The sequence below is a fragment of the Lynx rufus genome, unplaced genomic scaffold, assembly GCF_022079265.1.
Source record: "Lynx rufus isolate CCGP_SWC_20201006 ecotype Redwood Valley unplaced genomic scaffold, mLynRuf1.p SCAF_14, whole genome shotgun sequence".
In the NCBI taxonomy this organism is placed as follows: Eukaryota; Metazoa; Chordata; class Mammalia; order Carnivora; family Felidae; genus Lynx; species Lynx rufus.
The window spans coordinates 62,746,982-62,764,190 of NW_025814828.1; the positions used below are offsets into that span (position 1 = coordinate 62,746,982).

At 34.5% G+C, this 17,209-nt stretch overlaps 1 pseudogene; it reads left to right on the plus strand.

Annotated features, from left to right (window-relative positions):
• The first annotated feature begins 14,697 nt into the window (after positions 1-14,697).
• On the plus strand, positions 14,698-14,803 carry LOC124509730 (uncharacterized; annotated as a pseudogene).
• Positions 14,804-17,209: the final 2,406 nt, after the last annotated feature.

The following is a 17,209-nucleotide window of genomic DNA, read 5'->3' on the forward strand; positions in this document are numbered from 1 at the left end:
AAGATAAATTAAGGAATCAATCCCATTTACAATTGCACGAAAACAACAACATGTAGGAATAAATTTGTTGTGATGAGCACTAGGTGTTGTATGTAGGTTATGAATCACTAGACTCTGCTCCTAAAACTAATATTGCACTATGTTTTGGCTAACTGGAGTTTAAATTTTTTTTTCAACATTTATTTATTTTTGGGACAGAGAGAGACAGAGCATGAACGGGGGAGGGGCAGAGAGAGAGGGAGACACAGAATCGGAAACAGGCTCCAGGCTCTGAGCCATCAGCCCAGAGCCCGACGCGGGGCTCGAACTCACGGACCGCGAGATCGTGACCTGGCTGAAGTCGGACGCTTAACCGACTGCGCCACCCAGGCGCCCCAGCTAACTGGAGTTTAAATAAAAAACTTGAAACAAGCAAACAAACAAAAAATAATTTAAAAATTAAAGAAAAATAAAAAAGAATAAACCTAACCAAAGATGTGAAAGACCGGTACTCTGAAAACTAAAAAAACACTGGTGAAAGAAATTGAAGAAGATACAAAGAAATAGAAAGCCATCCATACTCATGGATTAGAAGAATAAATATTCGAATGCTTATACTACCCAAAGGTATCTTCATATTTAATGCAAACGCTATCAGAATGCCAACAATATTTTTCACAGAGTAAGAACAAACAATCCTAAAACTTTTTATTGAACTACAAAGAATCCCAAATAGCCAAATCAACCTTGAAAAGCAAAGCAAAGCTAGAGATATCACAATTCAAGACTTCAAGTTATACTACAAAGCTGTAGTAATCCAAACAGTATGGTACTGACACAAAAATAGACACATATATCAATAGAACAGAATAGAAACCCCAGAAATGAACCCACAACTATATGGTCAATTAATATTTGAAAAAGCAGGAAAGAATACCCAATGGGAAAAAGACTGTCACTTCAACAAATGGTGTTGGGAAAGCTGGGCAACAACTGCAAAATAATTAAAGTTGACTACTTTTATATACCATACACAAAAATAAATTCAAAATAGATTAAAGATCTAAATGTGAGACCTGAAACTATAACAATCCTAGAAGAGAATACAGGCACTTACTTCTTGGATATCAGCCATACCAACCTCTTTCTAGATATGTTTCTTGAGGGAAGGGAAACAAAAGAGGAAATAAACTATTGGGACTACATCAAAACTAAAACCTTCTGCACAATGAAGGAAACAATCTGAAAAACTAAAAGGCAACCTACAGAATGGGAGAATATACTTGCAAATGACATATCTGATAAAGGGTTAGTATCCACAATATATAAACTTATAAAACTGAACATGATGAAGACAATTCAGTTAAAATATGGGCAAAAAGCATGAATAGATATTTTTTCCAAAGAATACATACAGATGGCTAGCAAACATATTAAAAGATGCTCAATATCACTGGTCATCAGGGAACTACAAATCAAAACTATAATGAGATATCACCTCCCATCTATCAGAATGACAACATCAACACAAGGACCAACAGGTGTTAGGAAGGATGTGGAGAAAGGGGAACACTCTTGCATTTTTTGGAAATTCAAACTGGTGCATCCACTGTGCAAAATTTTGAGGTTCCTCAAAAATTTACAAACTCAACTATCTTACAATCTAACAATTGCATTATTAGGTGTTTAACCATAGAATACAAAAATACTAATTCAAAATGATACATGCACCCCTATGTTTATAGCAGCATTATCTGCAATAGCCAAATTATGGAAATAGCTCAAGTATCCATCAATTGATGGATGGATAAGAAGAGGTGGTATATGCAATAGAGTATTATCCAGTCATAATAAAAGAATGAAATCTTGCCATTTGAAATGACATGGATGGAGCTAGAGAGTATTACGTTAAGTGAAATCAGTCAGTCAGAGAAAGATAAATACCATATTATTTCACTCACATGTGAAATTTGAGAAACAAAACAAATGAGCAAAGGTACAAAAAAAGAGGCAGCCAAAAAAAAAAGACTCTTAAATATAGAGAATAAACTGATGGTTACCAGAGGAAACAGAAGTGGGGGTGTGTGTTTATTAGGTAATGGGGATTAAAAAGTGCAGTTGTGATGAGCACCAGGTGTTGCATGGAAATATTTAATCACAATATATACAAATGAAACTAATATTACACTATATGTTAACTGGAATTTAAATAAAAAATAAATAAAAAATAAAAAGAACTAAAAAATGAAAAATACAGGCCCCTGTTAAAAATAAAAGATTCCTTCACACACATACACACACAAAATCCTTCATTTTTCTAACTATTGTAGTTGTCCTTTATTTATAGCTGGTTTATGATCTATATATAAATAACTGGAAAGAGTAACAGGCTCAGTATTATTCATATTTACCCTTTGCTCAAGTACAATCATAGTTAACCTCATTCTAAATCATTTTCCGATTATAATTTAAACAATGGAGACTAACATCAGAGTATATGATAGTTCTCTAATTGTAACTCCCACAGCTATATGCTTAGTGGTAGTGCCAAGTCTTTACCAAGTAAATACATGAAGATCTAATTGATATTATACTTTATTGTCACCAAGTGGACATCTGTATCTTTGTCCTATTTTTCTTAGGTGTGTTTTTCCTGGATCTAGCCTTGACATAGTACAATAGCTTTCTATCAATCACATTCAGTTCAATGAGTTGACCTCATTCCTTGTTTTTTTTTTTTCACATAAATCCCAAAGGAAGGTATGAGAAATATGTTACATAAAACTGAGTTTTACATAAAACTGCTCAAAATGTTTGAAAATTCCAGAATAGAAGGAGGATGAGGGAGTGGGTAATGTTATTTTAGGAGGTCTAAGGACAAAAACATGCAGAAAAAATATTCTGGCTTGAAGAAGTTATTGTAATACATTAGCTATTTATTACATAGGAGTATAGAGCCAAGATGACAGAAATTTACTAACCCAAGCTTCAGTATTGCAAGATTGCAATAGTTGAACTGACAGTATAAACATTAATAAAATTGATAATCATATTAGCCTTTCTAAATTGGAGGAATTCATCATGGAATGATGCCTGATAAAAGGATATTCTATTATCATATAAACTTTTGGTCACTTTTAAACTCTAGACAACACCACTTATACAAGGGTCCCTAGTAGATGAGATGGGGCTAAATAAGGCCACTGCAGAGAGCAATTAGAGTTAATAATAATCAAAAAATTGATAATAAATTTGTGATGCCAGAAAATTCAGGACCAGAAACAGAATGACTTACGGGGGACTGTTCAGTCTGCAAATCCTGATTACATTTAAATACCAAAAAGCTTGATGGCATCCTTGGATACTTTGGGTAACATCAGGATTAGAAATTTGCATATAAATTTTAGAATCTAAAGTGCAGCCCCTCCTTTTCAGATGAGTAAACTGAAACCCTGTGATGGTTAAGTGATCCTCCCAGGTAATTAAATTAGCTACAGGAAAAGCCAAGACAAGAACCTTCTCCCAACTCTCAATCTAGTTTTGTTTCTACATTAATCAATAAATAAGAGTTGAAGTTAGCTAAAAGCGATCCATGTACTCCAGGTAGTTTCATTTGTTTAATTTATACTTTAGTGTTTCTAGTAATAAGCATAATTAATTAGTGTTTAATCTACACTGGACTAGGGAAGGGGAGAAGTCAGTGTTATGTAGTGGAAGAAGCACTGAACTAGAATTGGGGAGACCTAGGTTCTAGTTCCAGATCTTTGTACAATTACCACAATGAGCTTAGAGTAATTATTAAGCCTCCCTAGACCTCACTTTCCAAATTTCAAGCCAGTAGACAGTGTCTGCAATAGTTAATTTTAACTTGAATGGGCCATAAATTACCCAGATATTTGGTCAAACTTTAATCCGCGATGTTTTTTTTTGTTTGTTTGTTTTGTTTTGTTTTGTTTTGTTTTGTTTTGTTTTTGGGTGAGATTAACATTTGAATCAGTAGATTGAGTAAAGCAAATTTCTCTCTCTAATGTGGAAGGGCCTCATCCAATTAGTTGAAGGTCTGGATAAAACAAAAAGGCTTACCCTCCCACAAGACAGGATTATTTATGCCTGACTGCCTTTAAGCTGGGACATGAGTTTTTTTTCCTGACTTTAGACTTTAGACTCAGACTGGAACTACACCATTAGCTTCCCTGCTTAACAATTGAATTTAGACTTAGAACTTGTCAACCTCCATAGTCATGTGAGCCAATTCCTTACACATTCTCTCTCTCTCTCTTCCTCTACCCTAACTCTCCTCCTCCCCCTCCCTCTTCCTTGTTCTCTAATTATATATATTGAGGTGGAAAAGGGGATAAATATACATACGCACATCCTATTGTTTCTATTTCTCTCAAAAACCGGGACTAATAGAGTATCTAAAGGCCTTCCATTCCATCATTTAAAAAGTTTTGTCTGGATACATAGAGAAAGAACCACTGATGTCCGCTGTCCATGGATAACCTCTTCCTTCTCCATCCAAAGTGAACTTTGAGCTCCAAGAAAAGACATATTTAAAAACAATGTTTCTCACAGAGCCTGGACCCTACTTTGGATTCTGTGTCTCCCTCCCCCACTCCATCTCTCTCTCTCTCTCTCAAAAATAAGTGAACATTGTTTTTAAAAAAAAATTTTAAAAATTAAAAACATCTTTCTCAAAAATCAGTGTAGCCAAGTAGTCATTTTTGAAAACCTGAGACCCTGAGGTCAGAGAGAAAGCAGAGTGAAAATTCTGAATTGAGTACACATGAGGAGCTCTGAAAATATACATAGCAAAATACTTTTGGAATTTTTGCATGTATCCATGTCTTCTGCAATTGTTTTATATATATATATATATATATAGTTATATATATATAGTTATATATATATAGTTATATATATATACACATACATATAGTTATATATCTTCTATATATATATAACTATATATATATATAGTTATATATCTTCTTTCCTTTTAAATTGCAATTTTTTTCAATGCCAAGGACTACATCCTTTATTTCTTAGATATGCCATCTTACTTTAGTGCTACTGCTTAGTTCAGGGCCCTGTTCTCATTGGGTGCTTAGTGCTGACAGAGAAAGGATTCATAGTCATCATAAGAAGTCAAGGAATGTAACTAACTAGGAAATCCACTGAGTCTAAAGTTAGGCAATTTGAGGTCTGAAATAAGATATAAACCCATTATAGTCAATGAGTACAAGAGAAAATATTGAAGCTCAGTGAGGAGGGTTTTCTTTCAGTACATTTCTACTGCTGATTCTTTGTCCTTTTTAGCATTCCCTGAATGTGTTGGTCAACAATGTTTGGTTGCAGGTACCAGGAATACTACTTGAAAAAGCTTGAGCAGAAAAGAGAGTTTATTGGCTCATTTAAATAGGAAATATAGGAGGGGAATTCACATTTAATACAACTGCCTCAGGGACCCAAACAACATCAGGACTCTTTTGAGCTCTACTTTCTGCTTCTTGCTGCATCCCAGAAAAACTGGCCATTTTCACAGACCAGTTCTTCCAAATAATGGGAAATATAGACAGCAGTATTTCAGGCCTCCCATACTCACAGTTTGCAGTCTGAGAGATAAAGAAGGCATACCACCAACACCATTGACAAAAATCTCTGGGAAAAACACTGATTGACTCAGTTGGAATAATTCTCATAGCTTGTCTAGTTATTGTGGCCAATAATTAGAAGAATTGGGTACTATTACTGGTGCAGCCTAGGTTATATGAGGAAATTGTCTTATTTCTTTAGGCCTCACCTCACTTGTCAAATGACAGAGTAGAGTTTGACAAAAGGAATTCTGCCAGTTGCATCATCATAAAATGAAGCCCACCGTATCTTAGAACATGGCACACTTGAAAATTTTAGCAACAAAAAATGTCATAAAAAGTAGTTTTATTTTCTAATTATATAATGCACACCACTGAACCTGTTATCTGGCCTGGGAATCAGAACTTTGGCAATAACTAATATCTGCCTTTGTGCTTCTATGCTAGCCCATCACCTGTCCTCCTCTACCTAAGGTAAATACTATCTTGATTTTTACTTTATCATTCCTTTACATTTTAAAATATATATATCTGGCATACTTTCTGTATATATTTAATTTTAGTTGTATTTGCATTTCATAAAAATGCATCATTCTATGCAATCTTCTGGGTCTTGCTTTTTTGCACTGAAAATGTATCTATCCTCCTGATAATAGGTTTTTAATTGTTTCTAGTCTTTTGTTTTTCTTATTGTGACTGTTTTGTTTTACTTTCTTTTTACACCACTCTCCTCTCTATTACAAATAGTGTTGTTATGTATAATTCTGTGATTGTACAAGAAATATTGGGGGGGGTAGGGGCACATGGGTGGCTCAGTTGGTTGAGTGATTTTGGCTCAGATCATGATCCCAGGTTTGTGGGATTAGCTTCTTATTGGGGTCCCCGCTGAGCATGGAGCCTGCTTGGGATTCTCTCTCTCTCTCTCTCTCTCTCTCTCTCCCACTGCCCCTCTTCCTGGCTCATGCTCTCTATAAAATATGTAAATAAGTAAGTAAATAGATAAATAAATAAATAAATAAATACATAAATAAGAAATATTGGGGGTCATATACCTAGAAGTGTTATTGCTGAGTCATAGTGTATATGAACATTCAATTTTACAAGATAATGGCAAACTGTTTTCCAAAGTTGTCATACCAACTTATACTCTCACCAGCAACATTACCAAGATTCTGTGGGGTCATATCTTCTGGTATTGGAAAATTTTCTCAACATTTTTTCCATTCAAATGAGTATAATATGATATCTCTTTAAGGTTATTATATTATAATTATTATATTTTATCATATATTATTATATTATTAATTAAGTAAAGCCTTTCTGTATATATTTACCAGCCACATCCATTTTTCTTATCCTTTGTGAAATGACTTAATATCCTTTCACCTGTTTTTCTGTTTGTGTTTTTTGTTCTTTCCCTATTAATTTATAGGATTTCTGGTGTCAGCCTTTGACAATTATATGTGTTGCAAATACTTTCAGTGTGTGTGTTGTATTTTTGCTTACATTTCACTATATTTATTTTAATGAAAATAAGTTGTTGGGGCGCCTGGGTGGCGCAGTCGGTTAAGCGTCTGACTTCAGCCAGGTCACGATCTCGCGGTCCGTGAGTTCGAGCCCCGCGTCGGGCTCTGGGCTGATGGCTCAGAGCCTGGAGCCTGTTTCCCATTCTGTGTCTCCCTCTCTCTCTGCCCCTCCCTCGTTCATGCTCTGTCTCTCTCTGTCCCAAAAATAAAATAAAAAAAAGTTGAAAAAAAAATGTACAAACAAGTGAACTAACAAAAATCTCAAATGAAGTTAGTTATAGTTTCCTCTAAACCTGAAATATTGCATCACACTATGATCAGTAGACCAAGCTCATGGAAATAATTTGTGTTGGTCTTTTTGGAGGAGCCTGCTGCTCTGATTCTCAGGTCAACTTGCCCTAGTGCAGATGTGCCTGGAGGGAGCAGGGAACAGTGCTTGGTGTGGGAAAGGTTTCTGCTGGTCTTCTGAGGGTGGATGGGGGCGGGGGTTTCAGTGCTGGGTATAAAGCAAGCTTGACTAAGAAAAGCAGTGGTTTACATATACAATGGAATACTACTTGGCAGCGATAAAGAATGAAATCTTGCCATTTGTAGCAACATGGATGGAACTGGAAAGTATTAAGCTAAGTGAAATAAATCAGTCAAAAAAAGACAGATACCATATGTTTTCACTCATATGTGGATCCTGAGAAACTTAGCAGAGAACCATGAGGGAGGGGAAGGGGGGAAAGGTAGAGAGGGAGGGAGGTAAACCATAAGAGACTCTTAAATACTGAGAACAAACTGAGGGTTGATGGGGGGTGGGAGGGAGGGGAGGGTGGGTGATGGGTATTGAGAAGGGTACCTGTTGGGATGAGCACTGGGTGTTATATGGAAACCAATTTGACAATAAATTATATTTAATATAAAAAATAAAATAAAAATAAAATTTAAAAATTTAAAAAAAGAGCAGAGGACATAGGCAAGTTAAGCAGCCAGTGTCCATACTGCACTGCTTCCTACAGGTTATTCTGTATGTATGCTGAAATGGTGCTAGACAGCTCCTTTTTCCCCCAGAGAGGTGTCTCCATGAATGCTGCCTCTTCAGGATATGCTCAGAGAAGAGTAAATAATCTCCCCGTCTGTTCCTCATGTATTGTTCATATCACTGTTTCCATGCGGTGTTCCCTCACAGTTGTTTGCCTGCTTTCTTTCCAGGAGCAAGATGGTGCCCTCCACGATTTATCTCAGCCAAGACTACTGACCTTTAAAACTCCAGGCTTTAAGCCCCACTTGTTGACAACTTACCAAAATTCAGCCCCTCTCATTTTCAATTTGCATGGTTTTATGGAAATGTTCTACTTGTGCATTGCCCTGTGTGCTCCTCTCTCTTCCCTTCTCTGTGACTATAGCTCCCTCCTTTCTGTAGCACCCACAATCCATTTCCTCCCTAAACCGTGTATCTGTACTTCCTACTTTCCTCAGTGCAGCCTCTTCTCTCCTTTTAGTTGTGGAGTTTGTTCTGTAAGTCCTCAGGTTGATTTCTGAGGTATTTAAGATGATTTGATAGATATCTTGTTGTGTTTATGGGACAAGATGAGCCTAGGGTCCTCCTACTTTGCTGTCATCTTCCTCCTTCCCCCAGTGTTGTTGGTGTATATCTGGTATTACCAAACTTCTTATATATTTTTTTAATATACAACATCCTATTTCTTACGTTTTACTTATTATTGTGCTATTCTTTCTGATTAGAGCCTTCCCACTTCTTTTTTTAACTTGGCAAATTGTTAATAAGTTTCAGTTCAGCCATCATCCCTTCCAAAAACCTCACCCTAAATCACCTGTTGTGATCTGCCCTCTTCTCTGTTGCCATAATGACTGTCATACACTTCTGTTTACTTATTTAACATTTATTGAGAATTCACTATGTGTAAGAAAATGTGCTAGATAATCAGGATATACAAGTGAGCAGCATTAAGCATAACTACTGCCTTCATGGAGTTTACAGTTCATCTTGTCAATTACCACATTAAAATGAAATTAACTATTTTTCTCTCTACCCTTTCTAAATTATAAAGTCCTTGATACCAAGGCCTATATATGTATTTACATTAGTACCCTTATTTCCCAACACTGTCTTGAAATTTAATAGGCACACAAAAAATGTTGTTGAACTCAACTTTCTGATTATACCAAAGTGAAAAATATCCCTTTTTCAAATCATCTATTTTCTAATCTATCCCTACTTTCTGCTACTGGTCTCTACATCACAAGAATAAGAGAACACATCCAATTGGATGGTTAGGGTAGGGGTAGTAGAGGTCGAAGGGAAAGAAGATATAATTGAGATACATAAAGAGGTTGACCCAAAACTCTTTGTAGCACTTTCTATTTGCTCTGATTTTTCTCCTCACATTATCTCCCTATTATAATATATTTTGAAGGCATATATTTTCCCACATAATTGAGTTGGAGAAAACGTGTGTGGGTGGGGGGAGAGAAAAAAGACAGAGAAAGGGACAGAGAGAGATTGGGCATCTTCTTAAATTCTGAACCAAATGAGTCTCACATATGAGTCAATATTAAGTAGCACTCATAACATACCTGAGATGTCTACAGTGATGCATGTACCTAAACCATTGGATGAACTTGGGTCAATATTAAAATCAATTTGGCATTTACACTTCACTTCCATTGTTCTCAAAAAGTTTCAGTCCATCCACTTATCTTCTTAGGTTCCAAACTACTAACTTTCACATTATCATTCATGTGGGCTCTTAGTATGGTGTTTTGCCAACTGGTTTTTTGGAAATATAAAACAATAATTGCTAAGGTAGCCTTTGCAAGATATTTTACCTAGTAGCATTAGATGCAGTAAGTACCAAGGAATATGTGAAGTTTCCACCATATGTTACAGTGACTAAATCACAAATCCTTGGCCTGATCTGCTGACTTGATGATTATCTAGTTACAGCTGTTTAGATGATTTAAGGAAATGATAGCCTGAATGGATATTTATTATTTAATCTTTCAACCTTCCACCCATTTCTTGCCCCTTGCTGACTCTCTGTTTCAAATGTTATTCCTCTCCTCCTCCATCTCCCTGTCCTCTACACACACACATACACACACACACACTCACTTTGATTTTCCACAAAAATGTGTTCATTCAAGAAGACATGTCTCCTGTATTTGTCTTCAACAGCTTTTGATTATTTGCAAATGAGAAAAGATAAATTTGTTCATCTTAAAATATGCTTCTTGTCCATTTCACTTCAGTGCTAATCATATTTTTTACTTCACTCTTGTTCTGTGAAGGAAAAACATAATGCATGCTCCAAATTGTAGCCACCTACAAAATTCCTTTAAATTTAATGTTGTACCAATTAGTTCTTATAGTAAATACGTGTCACTCAGTCTCTATAATGGGAATAAAATGATTTCATTATGCCCCATAGCTTTGCTTTTTTAAAAAATTATTGTAAAGAGGGGCACCTGGGTGACTCAGTCAGTTAAGCAGCCGACTTCGGCTCAGGTCATGATCTCGCGGTTTGTGAGTTCCAGCCCCGCGGTCGAGCTCTGTGCTGACGGAGCAGAGCCTGGAGCCGGTTTCCGACTCTGTGTCTCCCTCTCTCTCTGCCCCTCCTCCGTTCATGCTCTGTCTCTGTCTCAAAAATAAATAAATGTTAAAAAAAATTAAAAAAAATTATTGTAAAGAGCTAAAGTTAAAATACTGAAAACTAAATTGTATGTTAATCTCAGTTATTAGAATTTTAATCTAATCGCTTTGGCCATTTTTCTCTCTGCCAATGTTGTAAAAGCCATTTTGTAGGGTATATTTCAGCTATTTTCTGATAATATAAAGAAAAGATAAAGTACGTACTTGTCCTCTGGAAGCTCTATGACTAACTGTGTGTGTGTGTGTGTGTGTGTGTGTGTGTGCGCGTGCGCGCGTGTGTGTGTTTCTTATGATATACAAAAATAGCTCATTTTTTATGAATATGCTATTTAAATGCAGGAAGATCTGACATTTTAAGACTGTCATCAATTCTGAGAGAAAAAAGTCACGTGTTACCGTCCATGTTCCTTTAGAAACTAATTTCATTCAAGGTCTCTTTCCCCCCAGAATTTGACATTGTAGTTTTAAATGAATGCTATCAATGACACTATTAAATAGGATTACATCTCAGTTGACCAAGCTAGGATCTTCTAACGTTGAAAACTCAATTCTTCAATTACACTTCACAGGTATAATGAAATTACCTTGAATGCATGGTCTAGTGGGCTTACTCCTGATAATGCAATGCTAAGTGATCAAATCAATTCTCACAGAAAAGTGGATCTGAGGAAAAAATATAATGCATCGTAAAAAAAAAAAGCTAAAGAAAAAACAAAAGATGGAGGAAATAGTAAAATGTGATCTCTCAAACAGTTAGGGATCTAAAAAATTGCACTAATTCCTTAATGTTGATTTATATAATTATGTTCATACTTCTACAATTTATCTTTTTCTTACCTGTACTTGGTCTTCACCAATATACTATAAAGAATATTTATTTGAGCTGACCCTTTGTTGCTTTGAAGGCTTTGAGATTTCTAAAGTATTATTCTCTTTATTCCTACTGAGTTATGAATTTTGAGTACCCCACTGGTTTTATGTAGGCTCTGAATGGATTAATATTATGTTTGTTAATGAGATTTCCATGGAGGAGTTAATTTCAGGAATTCAATATAAACATTCTGAATCATTATTTTTAAAATAACAAAAGTAGCAAATATCCATTGAAGATTTTAAGATTGTATGTTCTAGCTCTACAAAAAAAAAATTGCTGGTGTTATTTTGATAGGCATTGCAATAAATGTGTAGATTGCTTTAGGTAATATAAACATTTAACAATGTTTGTTCTTCCAATTCATGAGCATGGGATGTTTTTCCATTTCTTTGTGTACTCTTTAATTTCTTTCATAAGTTTTCTATTTTTGAGAATATAGATCTTTTACCTCTTTGGTTAGGTTTATTCATAGATAATGCATTTTTTGGTGCAATTACAAACTGCCCCCAAATATTTTTCTAAAAGAAATTTTTTTCTGAAAGAAAAAAATAACAAAGATAGACACTACTCAAAATCCCACCACAGACATAAACACTGTTAAAAAATTGTATATATGGGCACGTGGGTGGCTCAGTAGGTTGAGCGCCCAACTCTTGATTTTGGTTCAGGTTATGATCCCAGCGTCTTAGAATCCAGCCCCATGTCAGGCTCCATGCTGAGGGTGGAGCCTACTTCAGATTCTCTCTCTCTCTGCCCTTATGCCCCTCTTCCCTGCTCAATACTCTCTCTAAAATAAAAAAAATAATAAAAATGTTTAATAATTGTATATATTTAGCATTTTCTATATATTGATGTGTATATAAACACCATAAAATCATTCAAATTCTGTTTTATAGTCTGCTTTTTTTACCTAAAATTAAATTATGTACATTTACCATGTCATTAAATATTATTTTAAAATATGCTTTTTAATAGCATCAATATCCTATCATTTCTATGCATCAAAGCTTATTTAAATAATTCCCAATTTTTAAATACTTAAATGATTTCAAATATTTAATATTAGAATAATGTTGTAGTAAACATCCTCTAGAGTATGTTTTTCTACATGTCTGATTATTTGTTTAAAATAATTTTCAATCTGTGGATTTACTAAGGAGTAAAGCTATTTAAGATTTTTCATACATATTGCTAAATTTCCCTCAAGATAATCTGTACTGATTTACACTTCGTTGCCAGTGTACATGAGTGCCAATTTTTAGAATATTCTTGCCAGAACTACCTGTATATTAAAAATATTTTTCCAGGGGCGCCTGGGTGGCTCGGTCGGTTAAGCATCCGACTTCAGCCCGGGTCATGATCTCGCGGTCCATGAGTTCGAGCCCTGCGTCAGGCTCTGGGCTGATGGCTCAGAGCCTGGAGCCTGCTTCCGATTCTGTGTCTCTCTCTCTCTCTCTGCCCCTCCCTCGTTCATGCTCTGTCTCTCTCTCTGTCTCAAAAATAAATAAACGTTAAAAAAAATTAAAAAATGTTTTTCCTTGTTTGCTAGAAAAAACTATCTCATCATTTAATTTGAATTTTGATTTATTTGGAGGTTAACTATTTTTCCATAGGTTAATTGAAAATATTTATAAATTTTCTATAATTTTTACAAATTTATAAAAACTGTCCCTTGTTCAGTTTTCTCCTGAAATGCCTCATGTTTTCTAATTGGTATGCAAGTTATATTCATATGTTGAAAATATTAACCCTTTTTCTGCTATTTATTTTTCAATTATTTTCTCAGTTTGCCATTTTTTGCTTTTAGTGATATTAATTTAATTTGTTTTTAAGTTGTATGTAATCAAATCTATCAAATATTTAATTTTTCTTATATAGTTTTTCTTTAGAAGTCATGCTTAGAATGTCCTTCTACAGCTCCACAATTAGATAATACTCACCTGTATTATTTCATTGTTTAGTATGCATATATGTGTATACAAACACAAACATGCACACACACACACATATATTCATAAATAAGATTAGACTGTAGTGTGTTTGTAATAAGGGTTATCTTTGCCAAAGTTATACATCAGAGTTATGCTGTTATGCTGGTTGTGAAAATGAACTTTGTGTCCTTGAAGAGTTTATTTTCTGGTAATATAAGTTTGGAAAGTGCAGGAATTTCCAGTTTCTTAAAGGTTTAAGAAAATATAGCTATAAAAACATTTGGACCTGAGTTATCTTTCAGGCAATTACTTTAAACTTTTCTTTTCCCAACCTGTTTTATAGTCATTGGTTTGTTTTATGTTTTTTATTCTGGGAAACCTTTAACTTATGTTTTTATGTTATTTTTTTTTCTAGAAAATTGACCATTTTGTCCAGGAATTCTAATTTATAATTTTTACATATCTTTATTCTTATTAATTATTAAAAATTCGAAAAAAAACCCTCCCCATAAACCCTCATTTGTTTATGTATATGTGTATGTATGTGTATATTTATATCTGTATGTGTGTGTGTGTATATATATGTGTATATATATATATATAAAGAGAGAGAGGGCAAGAAAGAGGGCAAGAGTTTTGTCTGGTTTTATTCATCTTTTCCTAGATTATTGAATGATATTTAGAGTACAATGGTGTAAAAGAATGACAGTTGTAGAGGAGAGTAGTCCAGGTAATTTGAAATGAATGAGGTATTTTCACGAGTTGGATTCATATGAAGAAAGAACTCCTATGAAGAAAAATGGCTTGCAAATTATTTATCCTCATTAACTACAGCTCTTGGGAGGGGAAAATACTTGAGTACTGTATTTATTAAACCGGATTTCAACAGGCAGTTACCAATAAGGTACTTTGCTGGAAATTTAGATAAATTATCACCAATTCGTTGGATGTGTTAACTGCACTCTCATGGCCAAAGAGCAATGCTTACCATTGCCATGGTTCTCATAGAGAAAGAATGTAATTGATGGCATAATTTTTAAACTTAATATTGTTGCAAATGATGAACATCTTCTTAAAATACATAATTTTAACCACTAAATTGCAGTGAAAAATCACATTTTTAAAATGACAGCACATCGCTTCTCGGCCTTTTGGCTAAGATCAAGTGTAGTATCTGTTCTTATCAGTTTAAAATGACAGCACATATATAAAATAAAATTTAAATAAATATGAAATTCTATCTAAAGTAAGATTTCATTATTAGTAATCCTAGACGAATATGCTAATTTTTAACCTATGTTCTCTTTGTTTTACTCTCAGGATTGAGAATGAGAATTCTTGATTTAGGATAAAAAAAAAAAAAATGTCCGCTACATCATTACAACCTTTTGGGCCTGTCTGAAAAAAAAAAAAATCTTGCAAATATGGCTTTCTAACAAGAGACCAGACTGCTTCCAAATCATACCAAAGAGAAGGTATGAAGTTGTTTTTCTAGCATCCCCAATCATTATGAGTTCCCACAATTTTCCTCTACCAATGAAAAACAAAATGGAGGAAAAAAATATAAATAAGTGTGTTTGCTGCTGTGACATTCTTTCATCCAAAAAGGGTAATTTTCTTGTTCTCAGTACTAATTCTTTGCCCTTTAAGATAATATTTTACATATATTTATATATATATATATATATATATATATATAGTTTGATATATCAAACTATCCCTTAACAACAACACACAGTATTATGAATGCACAAAATTTCAGACTATGTTTTGAAAAGTTTTATATTAAAAACAAAGTTTATCATTGGTTACTTAAAAAAAATTAAATTTAGGGGCGCCTGGGTGGCTCGGTCGGTTTAGCGTCTGACTTTGGCTCAGGTCATGATCTTGCAGCTGGTGGGTTTGAGCCCCGTGTCAGGCTCTGTGATGACAGCTCAGAGCCTGCAGCCTGCTTCAGATTCTGTGTCCCTCTCTCTCTGCCCCAACCCACTTACATTCTGTCTCTGTCTCTCTCAAAAATAAATAAACTTTAAAAAAATATATACAAAATTAAAAAAATAAATTTAAGGGTGCCTGGATGGTTCATTTAGTTAAGTGTTCAAGTCTTGATTTCCTCTCAAGTCATGATCTCACACCATGGTACCAAGCCCCCCATCAGGCTCCACGCTGACAGCACAGAACCTGCTTGGGATTCTCTCTCTACCTCTTTCTGCTCCTCCCCACCCTCAAAATAAATAAATAAACATTTTTAAAAATTACATTTAGACACAACTGAAATGTTTAAAACCTTGTTGGATCTACAATAATTTCAACACAGTCTCTAAACAGCATGTACAAGGAACTTCAGTGCTTCAATATAGTGTAGGTACATCTTAAGATCCATCTGTCTATCCTGTTAAATCAAATAAAGCATGTATATTTGTTTACTGTTTTTCAATATGGTGGGATATACTTTCAGAGTGGAGATAAGCAATATTTCCAGTATTTAGCTGTGTTGTACTTTTCCTTCTCTCTCATGAGAGATGATTGACTGTGAAAGCAAATATTGTTTCACTAGATTATAAAAGACTGCTGAAAGTCACATAAATGAATGTACTACATTTTAAAACACAAAATATCTTATGAACTTTGACCACTGATATTTCCTTTTTGAACAGTGTGTTTTCACAGTATAGAATATTAACTAATCTTGATCAAAAAATACTAGCCGAGTACATAATAGTTGTGGTACACCACATAAGAGATGTTCTAATAGGTACATCAGATCAATTTGTAATGGAGCTTGTTATTGATGAAAATAAGATTAACAAAATGCACTAACATGCAACAGAACTAATATGTTCAGCTACTGTAAATATCTAAACCATCACTGATGTTTTAGTTCCACTATTGATTCTACAGTCCAAAGGAGAGATGCTTTTTGTTTGACATAATTGAGACATGGTGACCATGAGACTATAACAACTTTGATCAGCCCAGAGGATTCATAGTCCTCCAAATTCAGTGTTTGTTTCCACTAATTCTTAAATGCTACAACCTGTCTCTGGTAATTTAAAACTACAAAATCCAGAGGGCCAAGTATTAACAAGAATGTATGGATCTTCTGTACTCCATTTTGGAAAGATGGTCTTTCAAGAACAACAATTTAATGATGGGGAGAGATGTGATGTGATTAGGAAAATTAAAAAAATGGGCAGTTTCAAAGATCTGAGGCCATTTTATAAAAAGCCTCTTTTTGGAAAAAAATACTCTTTTTCATAGGAGAAAAATGAAATAATGTGGAATGCTATATAAGAAATAAAAAAAGTCTGTGTCACTTTTCTAAAGCTAATTCTTGTTACTGAATCAAAGCTAACTATATACATAGATCTGAGTGATTAAACTCCAAACATACTATTGAATAATTTCATTTAAATAATTACTGAGAACTTGTTCTGTGCCAGGCACTATGCAACAGTAAATAAAACATACTTATTTCCTGCTTCCCATTCTGGAATCAGAATGAAATGTGTTAAGCATAATAATGGAGGGCACAGGGGCTTACGAGAATTCATATTAGAGATGTCAATTAGCCTGGATGGTAAGGGAAGCCTCTTTGAAAAAGGGACATTTTATCTGAGACTTTAGGGATAAGTTAGGAAAGCGGA